This window comes from Muntiacus reevesi, chromosome 10 (assembly GCF_963930625.1).
Source record: "Muntiacus reevesi chromosome 10, mMunRee1.1, whole genome shotgun sequence".
Classification (NCBI taxonomy): domain Eukaryota; kingdom Metazoa; phylum Chordata; class Mammalia; order Artiodactyla; family Cervidae; genus Muntiacus; species Muntiacus reevesi.
In genome coordinates this window covers 16,308,440-16,322,048 of record NC_089258.1, presented here as the reverse complement: position 1 = coordinate 16,322,048, position 13,609 = coordinate 16,308,440, and the positions used below count along the sequence as shown (strand labels likewise).

At 38.5% G+C, this 13,609-nt stretch overlaps 1 protein-coding gene and 1 pseudogene across 2 annotated transcripts in view; one reads left to right on the top strand and one right to left on the bottom strand.

Moving 5' to 3' along the window:
• The window catches only part of CENPP (centromere protein P), a 227,883-nt gene that overhangs the window by 18,853 nt on the left and 195,421 nt on the right, over positions 1 to 13,609 (bottom strand). The window lies entirely within an intron of this gene.
• Positions 6,965 to 7,652, top strand: LOC136176795 (large ribosomal subunit protein mL42 pseudogene; annotated as a pseudogene).

Sequence of the window (13,609 nt, the reverse complement as noted above, 5' to 3'; positions counted from 1 at the left end):
AGTGAGGGTGGGTGGAGGGTAATGCAGGGGCTGGGGGTGGGAAGTACAAACTTTTGGATGTAAGTAAGATTGGCTCAAGGATATATTGCACAACATGGGGTATACAACCAGTATTTTGCAATAACTATAAATGGAAGGTAACCTTTAAAAATTGTATTAACTAAATAAACTGAACTAAGGAGAGCCATCAAATTGTAGACAGAAAACATGATCACTGCCAAGTGCTTGATCATTGCTAATTCTCCCTTCAAAAGACATAAATAAACCACTTTCAGCATGAAAACACTTAAAATTTACTTTCACTACTCTGAATCACAGATACCAAATGGCATACCATCATAAATAGATGACGGCATGGCTCCTCCCCCTCATACTGGTGATTTCATAGTGAAAATATTGTTTGTTTCACTAAAGCCTGCTTGAAATTCGTTTTAAAAGTAAAAAAACATCAGATATGCAGATGACACCACCCTTATGGCAGAAAGTGAAAAACTAAGATCATGGCATCCGGTCCCATCACTTCACGGTAAATAGATGGGGAAATAATGGAAACAATGACAGACTTTATTTTTTTAGGCTCCCAAATCACTGCAGATGGTGACTGCAGCCATGAAATTAAAAGACGCTTACTCCTTGGAAGAAATGACCAACCTAGACAGTATGTTAAAAAGCAGAGACATTACTTTGCCAACAAAGGTCCATAGTCAAAGCTATGGTTTTTCCAGTAGTCATGTATGGAGGTGAGAGCTGGACTATAAAGAAAGCTGAGAGGCGAAGAATTGATGCTTTTGAACTGTGGTGTTGGATAAGACTCTTGAGTACCTTGAACTGCAAGGAGATCCAACCTATCCATCCTAAGGGAGATCAGTCCTGAATATTCATTGGAAGGACTGATGGTGAAGCTGAAACTCCATTACTTTGGCCACCTGATGTGAAGAATTGACTCGTCTGAAAAGACCCTGGTGCTGGGAAAGATTGAAGGTGGGAGGAGAAGGGGATGACAGAGGATGAGATGGTTTGAGGGCATCACAGACTCAATGGACATGAGTTTGAGTAGGCTCAGAGAGTTGCTGATGGACAGGAAGCCTGGCATGCTGCAGTCCATGGGGTCACAAAGAGTCAGATATGACTGAGTGACTGAACTGAACTGAAAAGTAAAAAAACTCCTTAGCCAGAGAGGACTTTGCTTTTTGTACAACAAATGGTTTTTAACCTCCCTCTAAAAAAGAAAAAGAGAAACCTCTCTGTAATTTAAGTATATATTAAAAAAATAAAGCAATAAAAAAATAAAAAAATAAAGCAGCCATAGTCTTTGAAATTTGTATGTACTAAGTAAAGGACAATTCTCATGAGAAATATCTACAAATTGTATAAAATCTCAACACTCATAAGTATTGTATAAATGAAACAATCTAAAAAGAAATGGTCAGTAAATATTTACTGACAGATTAATAGGTAAGAAGCTTGCCCTAGGCTACATAATAGAGTATTCCAACAGTATAAAGATGTTCTCTTCAGGAAGTGAAGATAAATACAGGCTGATTGAAGAAGATTATATTAAAATTAATGACTTTTCTCTTTCTCACAAAAGCTTTACATGTGATAGTCAATATGAAAATTTTTTTGTTGAATATGTTTACCTCTGTACTACATTTTATCACCAATACCCAGGAAAACTTTTATGACCTTTCTTCCTCTAGAGATCATTGTTGATAGGACCAGTGGGTGAGCACATGATCCCAGCTGGTTAAATCAGGTTCTTTGGAGAAATCTGAAATTGAGGGCCATACCACCCATCTGTGAAGTAGCTTGAACTGAAAGTAAACAGGTTTGTGTTTTTGGAGATGGGACATTGGCCACATGTGTGTCAACACAGAAGTTGTCCTGCAGAAGGCAAGACCTACTGAGAGAAGAATGAAATGAACATGCAGAAAATGATAAGCATGAAACAACTCAGAAAAAGAAAGCAAGATAAAAGTCCTTGAGGGTTGCCTGGACCATGAGAACCACCTCATTCCTGGTCCCAGGCCCTTGGAAATCTTCAATAAGTCCCTTCAATAAGAGTGTATTCTCAGTGTCCTTCCAATATACCCGCGTTGTTCTTGGGCTTGTTTAAAGTGAGTTTCTATTACTTGCAATCGAAATGTCTTCACAAATAAAATGGCCATTTCAATTCCATTACTGACAATAAAAATTATGGGATGGATAAGGGAGATATTTTTGTAGAAAGACTATCTAGGACATCATGAGCGAACATAGATATTAAAAGAGAGGGGAGAATTAAGCTCTGAATTACTTGTTCTTTGCCTTGATCAATCTCCTTAGTTCTGAAATGGTTCTTTTGAACAATTTTCCCAGCTTTACATGTATTTTTTTGTGGAGAAGATTCAGTGATCTCATCATTCTGCCACAGTCGGAAGTTCCGCCACAACTGATTTTTACAACTTTCTTAAACGTTTTTCTTTGTCTCTTTACCTTCCTTTTTATTAGCTTTTTAAAATTTTGCTTTCCCTTATGCTAGCTAGGATGTCAACATGATCTATTCCTATATGTCAAATGATTACCTTAGATATTTTATCACACATACTCATCAAAGTCCAAATTAATCCATGTCTCAATGCTCCTCATGAACAAAGGGCTTTATAATGTTTTAATTTCACTCTGAATTCTAGCTTAAAAAAAAAAAACCTCACTTGACATTATTACGATTTTATTATACGGAAACTGTTTTCTGTATTTACCATATTTTTTGTTCCTTATTACATCTCAAAGCTAAAGAGCCTCTTGATGAAAGTGAAAGAGCAGAGTGAATAAATTGGCTTAAACTCAACATTCAGAAAACTAAGATCATGACATCCAGTCCAATCACTTCATGGCAAATAGATGGGGAAACAATGGAAACAGTGACAGACTTTATTCTTCTGGGCTTCAAAATCACTGCAGATGGTGACTGCAGCCATGAAATTAAAAGATGCTTGTTCCTTGGAAGGAAGGCTATGATCAACCTAGACATCATATTAAAAAACAGAGACATTACTTTCCCAACAAAGGTCTGTCTAATCATACAATGGTTTTTTCAGTAGTCGTGTATGGATATGCGAGTTGGACTATAAAGAAAGCTGAGAGCTGAAGAATTGATGCTTTTGAACTGTGGTGTTGGAGAAGACTCTTGAGAGTCCCTTGGACTGCAAGAAGATTCAACCAGTCCATCCTAAGGGAAATCAGTCCTGAATATTCATTGGAAGGACTGATGCTGAAGTTGAAACTCCAATACTTTGTTCACCTGATGTTAAGAACTGACTCGTCTGAAAAGACCCTGATGCTGGGAATGATTGAAGGCGGGAGAAGGGGATGACAGAGGATGAGATGGTTGGATGGTATCACCGACTCAATGGACAAGAGTTTGACTAAGTACCAGGAGTTGGTGATGGACAGGGAAGCCTGGCGTACTGCAGACCATGGATTCGAAAAAGAGTTGGTAATGACTGAGCGACTGAACTGAAGTGAACTGAACTTAGACTCTAATCAAGTGTGAGTAAGACCCGTCAACCTTATTTATTTTTACAGATTTTAGCAATGAGCTGAAGATGCACACAGTAGGAAAAAACTTAAATGACTTAATTAGCAGTACAAATGTGTATAAGTTCTCAAAGAATTTATATACATTTGGGGAAAACATATGGAAACCACTATTTATAATATAACACAGTTCATCAGTGCTGGCAAAGTAATAAAGCCAATGTGCTACTATGGGTGAACTGCGGAACTAGAGACCGTTTCTTGGAAAAGATGATATCAAAGTTAGGGACTAAAGAAAAGATCAGGCTATCAGAAGGTGGAGTCTTGAGTTTTTAAAACAATAATACCTGTTTGCTTTCAATACCTATATGCATGTGAATGGCAACATTCAAACTTTTCACTCTGGCAGAGAAATGCAGAGTAAAGATGAGCACTGTGTTTAAAAATACTATTATTTATCCATTAGTCGTCTCAACAGGGTATGATCATGGATAATTTTAGTCTTCCTTACACATTGTTTTATCAATTTCTATATTTACTATTCTGCTGTAATTTGGAGGGAGGAGTTTAGCTATTCTTTTTAAGATCAGAGTTTCATCTGGGCAAATTGAGAAAAGAACTTAATTCAAAACCAATATCTTTGCACATACAGAAAAAAGTCAGTAATTTCCAGAATACTATTCATAAAAATTCCATAAACCCTAGAAGAGTTTGAAAATTGCATTTACAAATCTGCTAGAATTAAAATTAAATTTGTTTAAAAATGGAATAAATGAAGTTAACATTATTTTTTTCCTACTCTTGGATGCGGAAAGATTCTAATGGAAATGAAAAAGATGATATCACCCACCAGTAATGGGGAAAAAATGAGGCCATGGACAAACACACTATGTTTTGATTTATTAAACTGCAAACGAGCTTCACTTTATCCCCCATGAGTGATGGCTTAACCGGTTGCCAAAGTCTTCTTTTTCACAAAATACCTTTGTAAATATTGTGGTTGCTCTGATTTATAGCCATTGCCTTCAGACAGTGTATCAGTAGAAAAGAATCCCATTCCCAACAAATGTTAAAACTACCATATGTGTAATCATCTCACAAACCTCACGCTAAGTGTAGGTTTCAGAGTTGGCAGGAGGAAAATTACAGGGAAAGAGCAGTTCTGGAGGCTGTGGCTACGGTGGTTCATCCCAAAGTGGGAAGGACACATCCAGAATGCCAGAGAGAAACACCTGGGTTGTCAACAGTGGTCTTTTTTAAAGATAAGAACCTAGTCCCAGGGGGAGGGTGTGACTCATCCAGTTCTCCCTGGCAGGCAAGAGGCCAAGATGAATTCTGGCCCTGATGCCTCTGCAGTGACTTTCATCACGTCTGCTCCCCAAACACTCAGGCAATCTGGTTTTCATCTTGAAGGCATCTGACTCCTATGGTTTACGGGCATGTGGAGCTATAATGGTGATAAGAGTCAGTTTCTGCTGATGTTGGCTGCAGAATATATTCTACCCATCCTTCCATTTCTGCTGGGAGAAGGAGCACTGTAGGGGTGAGCTGAAAAGTGTGTAGCCTGACTGTTGTGAAAAGAAAGAAATCAGACTAACTTGAAGTTACACTCAGTTCTTCCATTTCTCAGCAAGTCAGGCAAATTATTTAACTCTCTGAAGCTTTAGTTTCCTCATTTAGACTATAATACTTCAGTGTTCTTCCTCTGAAAACTGAAGTATAACAAGGTACACTTTTGTGTTGAAGGATTTATTGAGTACTGTCCCAGCAGAGAACATCTGGCACATAGTGGAGCAAGATAATGCTGCCAGTTTCTTTGTTTCTCTTTTATCCCCATCATGTATAGGGTATGTAGGAAAAAGTGAGGACCTGATTCTGCCAAAGGACATACAAAAAATGTCTGTTCTTAGGTTATTTTTAAGATTCTATAAAACCAACTGCTAAAATAATATGCATTGTATTTTTACCCTTGAATGCACATTCTTATGGCAAAAAAAAAAATCACTATAGTTTTTAGGAATGGAAATTAAACCATAAATACCAAATGTGATTTTCTTTGCACAAAATTTCTCCTCCATAAAATTTAACCTAAACCTCTTGAAACACTTGTCTGAATATTACAAGTGTTAAAATAAGTTGGCTTGGATAAGCAAAACTATATCCTAGCTGTGCAGACATGATATAAACTCACATCTCCTTTCAAGCTTAAACTTAAATAAACAGCTATAAAAGGGAGAAATGGAACCAAAATTTAAAACCCCTCTGAGCAGTATAACCAGTAATTAGGTAAATCTTGCATTTCTGAATTTCCATGAGTTATCCACAATAAGGAATACAGGAGGAATAACAAGTTTTGGAGCAGATGGTACATCTTGTTCTTCTGTATGTACTGATACAACTCGTGGGAGTGATCCAAACCAACTTGAACAAATCAAAGTTGGCAACTTGAATATAAAGCTCAGGAAACAGTTAAGAACTTAGAACAGATCTGTAGCTCACTGGCATATGTTAAAGCAATATTATTATTGTTCCTTTATGTTTGCTGACTGGATGAACAATATTATGAGGGCGAGTAAGGACAGATATAGAAGAGGGCTATGGAGGATGGAGATCATGGATATTTATGATGTGGAAGTGGGTGGGATGAAGTCAGTAAAAGATAAAGAGAAAGAAAGATGGATAGAGGGAAGGAGAGATAGACTTCCAAGAATAGGCGATCAATAAAACAGTAAGAAAAAAGAAGGCTGATAGATGGCTTCTGTGGGCCACTGAATGTTTGAGAGGGCACTTTTACGCCGACCATAAATACCACAGCTGAATCACAGTAGATTAAGGAACAAATGGGAGGCCGAACACATGGAGGTGTTTTCTGTAGATATTATTTCAAGAAATCAAGGAGAGAATGGGAAGATGGAATAGATGGTAGTTTTGAGGACATCCAGACAGGATATAGGACGATTCTTTCTGACTGACAGAAGCTGAATATATTAGTAAATAAAGAAGAACAAATTACAGTTATGCAAAATGCCATGCTGTTGATTCAAGGGCTTCCTGATTCCACTGAGACACAGTCAGTGCCATCACTTAACACTTGGATATGAATGTCACACTCTGGAGATAGCTGAGTCATTTAGGCTTAGGTCATGAACACAAAAGAATGGATAGCTGGGAGGTGTGAATATTAAGAGTCAGCTCCCACCTATCCATCCTTTTGTCAGCTCCCACCTATCCATCTAAGCCTGAATGACTCAACTATCTCCAGAGTGTGACATTCAAGTCCAAGTGTTAAGTGATGTTAAAGTCTGGTCTTGGAATAAGCATACCAGAGGAGACAAAAGACCTGTACACTGAAAACTCTAAGATGATGATGAAAGAAATTGAAGGTGACACAAACAGCTGGAAAGACATACCATGTTCTTCGATGAAAGAATCAATACTGGAGGCAAGATGGTGGGTTCTCAGTGAGCTGCAGTCCAGGGGTGAAGATTGTTATATCTAGAAGCCGATTTTAAAAGCAGTTTCTCTTCAAATCATCTTTATACCACCTGATAAGCATTTTGATTCACCATGGCATTGGCAGCAGTAAAATGGGCAATATCAAGCAGAACTATCTTGAAACATTTATTTCCAATTCAAAACGGAGCCTTATATTGTGCTGGTCACAAATCTACGTATTCTTCTCTTCCAGACGACTATAATTGCAAAGCAGAGCTTGGTCTGACATCTGAGGCCAGGACAATAGTTTGCTATCACCCTTCTATGGACATTCCATATGAACACACGAAACCTATCCCTCGGCCAGATCCAGTGCACAACAATGAAGAAACACATGATCTATACTGAAAACCAGATTAGAAGAAAAAAGTGAACACTTAGAGCAAGGACCCATGATAGAACAACTCAGTAAACTGTTCTTTACTACTAAGCACCGTTGGTATCCTAGTGGACAGTATCATAGACGTCGTAGGAAACTGACTCCTCCAAAAGACAGATGATACTGATGTTTTTAGGAATCAAAGAGGAATGTTACCCTGGATCTCATTTGCCTTTTGAGAAGATACAATTGGGTGTATTCACTAATATGTTATATAGTAAAATAATAATAAAACATCTTTTCATATAAAAAAAAAGAATCAATACTATCAAAATGACTATACTGTCCAAGGCAATCTACAGATTGAATGCAATCCCTATCAAATCAACAAAGGCATTTCCCACAGAACTAGAACAAGGAAAAAAAAAAAAAAACAAAAACCTTAAAATTTGTAGGGAGACACAAAAGACCCTGAATAAACAAAGCAATCTTAAGAAAGGAAAATGGAGCCGGAGGAATCACATTCCCTGACTTTATACTACACAGCTACAGTCATCAAAATAGTACAGTACTGGCACAAAAACAGAAATATAGATCAATGGAACAGGATATAAAGTCAAGAAATAAACTCACACACCTATGGTCAATAAATCTACAACAAAGAAGGCATTCTCAGGTGGGTCAGATGGTAAAGCATCTGCCTGCAACGTGGGAGACCTGGGTTCAACCCCTGGGGCAGGAAGATCACCTTGAGAAGGGAATGACAACGCACTCCAGTATTCTTGCCCGGAGAATCCCATGGACGGAGGAGCCTGGTGGTCTACAGCCCGTGGGATCGTAAAGAGTCGGACATGACTAAGTGACTAACACGACAAAGGAGGCTAGACTATACAATGGAGAAAAGATGGTGTCTTCAATAAATGGTGCTGGGAAAACTGGATAAAACTCTTAGAGGAAAACATAGGCAGAACACTCTTTGACATAAAACACAGCAATATCTTTCCTGAGCCATTTTCTGAGTGGAGTTGTGGAAATAAAACCAAAATAAACAAATGGGATCTCATTAAACTCAAAAGCTTTTGCACAGCAAAGGAAACCACAAACAAAGCAAAAAGACAACCCATGGAATGGGAGAAAATACTTGCAAACAATGCAACTGATAAGGGATTAGTCTCCAAAATTTACAAAGAACTCATGTGGCTCAACATCCAGAAAACAAACAATGCTGTCAAAAAATGGGCAGAAGGCCTAAATAGACATTTCTCCAGAGAAGACATGTAGATGGCCAAGAGATGCATGAAAAGATGCTTAATATCACTAATTATTAGAGAAATGCAAATCAAAACTACAATGAAATACCACCTCATGCCAGTGAGAATGGCCATCATAAAAAAATCTATAAACAATAAATGTTGGAGAGGGTATGGAGAAAAGGGAGCCCTCCTACACTGTTGGTGGGAATGTAAAATAGTACAGCCACTATGGAGAACAATCTGGAAGTTCCTTAAGAAACTACAAATAGTTATTATATGACCCAGCAATCCCACTCCTGGGTATATATCCAGAGAAGTCCATGGTTCAAAAGGATACAGGCACCCCAATATTCATTGCAGTTCTGTTTACAAGAGCCAAGACATGGAAGCAACATAAACGTTGTTGACAGAGGAATGTATAAAGAACATGCAGTACATATATACAATGGAATATTGTTGTTCAGTTGCCAAGTGGTTTTCTACTCTTTGCAACCCATGGACTGCAGCATGCCAGGCTTCCCTGTCCTTCACTATCTCCCAGAGGCTGCTCAAATTCATGTCCATTGAGTTGGTGATGCTATTTATTTAACCATCGCATCCTCTGTTGCCCTCTTCTCCTTTTGCTTTCAATCTTTCCCAGCATCAGGGTCTTTTCCAATGAGTCAGTTCTTCACATCAGGTGGCCAAAGTATTGGAGCTTAAGCTTCAGCATCAGTTCTTCCAATGAATATTCAGGACTCATTTCCTTTAGGATTGACTAGATACATCCTTCACTTTCATCAAGAGGCTCTTTAGTTCCTCTTTGCTTCTGATATAAGGGTGGCGTTATCAGAAAATCTGAGGTTATTGGTATTTCTCCTGGCAATCTTGATTCCAGCTTGTGCTTCATCCAGCCCAGAATTCTGTATGATGTACTCTGCATATAAGTTAAATAAACTGGGTGACAATATGCATCCTTGATGTACTCCTTTCCCAATTTGGAACCAGTCCGTTGTTCCACATCTGGTGCTAACTGTTGCTTCTTGACCTGCATACAGATTTCTCATGAGGCAGGTAAGGTGGTCTGGTATTCCCTCCTCTTTAAGAATTTTCCATAGTTTGTTGTGATCCACACAAAGGTTTTAGCAGAGTCAATGAAGCAGAAGTAGATGTTTTTCTGGTCTCTTGCTTTTTCTACAATCCAACGGATGTTGGCAATTTGATCTCTGGTTCCTCTGCCTTTTCTAAATCCAGCTTGAACATCTGGAATTTCTTGATTCACGTACTGTTGAAGCCTAGCTTGCAGAATTTTGAGTATTCCTTTGCTAGTGTGTGAGATGAGTACAATTGTGTGGTAGTTTGAACATTCTTTGGCACTGCCTTTCTTTGGGATTGGAATGAAAACTGATCTTTTCTAGTACTATGGCCACTGCTGAGTTTTCCAAATTTGCTGGCATATTGAGTGCAGCACTTTAACAGCATCATCTTTTAGGATTTGAAATAGCTCATCTGGAATTCCACCACCTCCACTATCTTTGTTTGTAGTGATGCTTCCTAAGCACTTGTAATATGCTCACCAGAAAAAATTTATTTTCCATCTCTCACCATACAACTGAGTCCCTTTACTCATTTCACCACCCCCTCATTTCAGATTTCCTATGCAAAGAAAGTATTTCACCTGTGTAATATTCCTTAATTTTCTTACACTTTTTGGGGGGCTGCATTACATGTTCTGCTGGATCTCAACTTTCCTGACCAAGGATTGAACCTAGGCCCCTGGCAGCAAAAGTACCAACCACTGAACCACCAGAGAAGTCCCAATTTTCTACTTATACCCAATTTTCTACTTTTCTACTTAAATTTCCCGCCCCCTCTTTCTTGTTTTACTGCACTGGCCAGAACTTTCAGTGAGCCTGCCTGTCTTGTTCTCCAAAAGGGAAAAATGTCAGTATTACAACATTGAATATTTTTTAATAGCAGCTTTGCTGAGATATAATTTATATATTATTAAATTCACCCTTTTAGAGTATACAATTTAGTAGTTTTTAGTGTTTTCATATTTGAGAGAGACTGAGCGACTTCCCTTTCTTTCACTTCTATGGACTTCCCTGGTGGCTCAGACGGTAAAGCGTCTGCCTACAATGTGGGAGACCTGGGTTCAATCCTTGGGTCGGGAAGATCTCCTGGAGGCAGAAATGGCAATCCACTCCAGTACTCTTGCCTGGAAAATCCCATGGATGGAGGAGCCTGGTAGGCTACAGTCCATGGGGTCACAAAGAGTTGGACACGACTGAGCGACTTCACTTTCTTATTTGGGAGATATCACTGATACCTATTTTTGGAACATTTGAAGAAACTTTATGAAGAAACTTTCACTTTTGAAGAAACACTGTACTCATTAGCAGTCACTCCCCATTTTGTCACCCCACTCTAAATCTCCTCACCCCAACAACCACTCATCTACTTTCTGCCTAGTGGATCTGCCTACTGTGGACATTTCATATAAAAGAGGCATACAATATGTGGCCCCTTGTGATTGGCTTCTTCCACTGAACATAATGTGTTTGAGGTTCATCCATGTTGTAGCATGTATCATAGCATTCCTTTTCATTGCTGAATAATATTCCATTGTAGAAACAGAATATACTTACTTTCTCCATTCATCAGCTGGATATTTGAGTTGTTCCCACATTTTGGCTGTTAGGAAGAGTGTAGTTTAAAAACTGGTGTACAGTTTTCATGTGGATTTATGTTTCCACTTCTCTTAGGTATATAGCTATGAGTGGAAGAAGTTATTTTCTGTAGATACTCTGACGACTAAAGAGTTCTCTTCTATTTCTAGTATGTAAAAGCTTTTTTCCTCCCTCTTCCTTCTTTAAACATTAAGATGATCATATACTGTTTGGATTTTATCCTTAAATCAACCAGGTATTTGTTGAATAAACCTAGTATAGTCATGATTTATTATCCTATTTACATACTAGTAGATTTGGTTTGCTAATATTTTAGTTTTTTAAAATCTATGTTCATTAGTGATGCTGATTTATAATTACCCTCTTTTTATAATTTCCTTGTCAGGTTATAATATGGTTATGCTGCTCTTAAAGAACTGTTTAGTAGAATGTGTTGACTAATACAGGCCTGTAGTAGGGACTTCCCTGGTGGTCCACTGGTTCAGATTCTGCACTTCAAATGCCCAGGGATTGTGTTCCCACATGTGATGTGGCCAAAAGATGTGTGTAGTATTCTTTGTGGGAAGATGAAGCAACTTCAGTACGAGTTAGCTGAAAAGGCATTTGACTATGACACTAAGGGATATAGAATAGGCTTGAGGTAAGTTAAGACTCCCATTTCTGAGAGGACCCTTACTTAAAATTTTCAAAATTTAGCTTTTTCTGAGTGTTATCTACAAAGTTGTCATAAGCAACTACAACCTTAAAAGAAAAACTAATTGGCACTTTCTACCACAGAGGTAAAGATACCGAAAAGGAGACTTTACTCAAAAATATGTTTTGGAGTTGGAACCTGCACTGGCTGTGCTTATAGCCTGGGTGCTGAAGGACCTGTTGACATCCTGTTTGGTGACCAACACCAAACTGCAGAGCAGCTGTCAGAGCCAAGCTTTAGAACATAGTTATGGCTGCAATAATAAATGGGAGGAGAACACGAATACCAGCATTTTCCATGTGTTGATACTACTGTGGTTAAAACAGTTTCTGCAGAAGGACTCATGTAACAGTCCATTAACTCACAAGATTTTAGAGCAGGGACCTCAGAAACTGTATAATCTGGTTCCCTGCAACTTTACCAGTCTTGGCTTCTCCTCTATGCTGCTATTTAAATTATTTCTTTTTCTGATTGGTTAAATTTTTTTTAAAAAGATTCCTTTTATCTGACCTGGTTATGAAAAGCTCAGAACATTATAAGAATACAGAATTACATACTAAAAATCCTCTCATAATTCCATCACCCAAAGATAACTAGCATTTTGTTATTTATTTCTTCCAATTTTTTCTCTAGGAAGATACTAAATTGTATAGGTTAAAAAAAGGTAACATAATAGCACATGCGCTGCTTTAAAGTTTCTTTCTTCTTCTTGGTAATATTGTGGACAACTATGCATGTATGTATAATAGTTACTTCAGTCCCTCCATGTAACTGTATAACAGCCTACTGTTCCCTGTCAGTATGCAACTGTTTAATTACCCTCTACACTTGGGTACAATGCCTCAAAGTACTTTCCTGGAGGTACACGTGTGCAGAGAAAGACATGTTTCTATAATGGATTCCTAGAAGTGGAAGACTGGGAAAGAATATGGCTATTGCTAAGTTGTTCTCAAAAGAATGAGTTTCCTTTTGCTTTAAGCAATGTGTCCGATGTGTCTAATACTGCATGTTATCCACATTTTTTTCTTCTGAAAACAATGTATATATTTCAAATCAGGCCACATTCTCTTTTAAAGACTATTTAAAAATTTTTTTTTTATTTTATTATTTTTGACTGCATGGACTCTCTCTAGTTGCAGCAAGCAGGGGCTACTCTTCCTTGCAGAACATGGACTCTAGGTGTGTGGGCTTCCGTAGTTGTGGCTCACAGGCTGTAGTAGTTGTGGCACAAGGATTTATTTGTTCCACGGCATGTGGAATCTTCCCAGGTCAGGGATTGAACCCATGTCTCCTGCATTGACAGGGAGATTCTTAATCACTGGACCACCAGGGAAGGCCTGGGTGTGTGTGCATGTCACTCGGCCACGTCTGACTCTGTGTGACCCTATGGATTGTAGACCAGCAGGCTCCTCTGTCCATGGAATTCTCCAGGCAAGACTACTAGAGTAGGTTGCCATTTCCTTCTGCAGGGGATCTTCCTGACCCAGGGATCGAACCTGGGTCTCTTGCATTACAGGAAGATTCTTTACCATCTGAGCTATAGGGAAGTTCCTCAGTTCAGTTCAGTCACTCAGTCGTGTCCGACTCTCTGCGACCCCATGAATCGCAGCACACCAGGCCTCCCTGTCCATCACCAACTCCTGGAGTTTACTCAAAC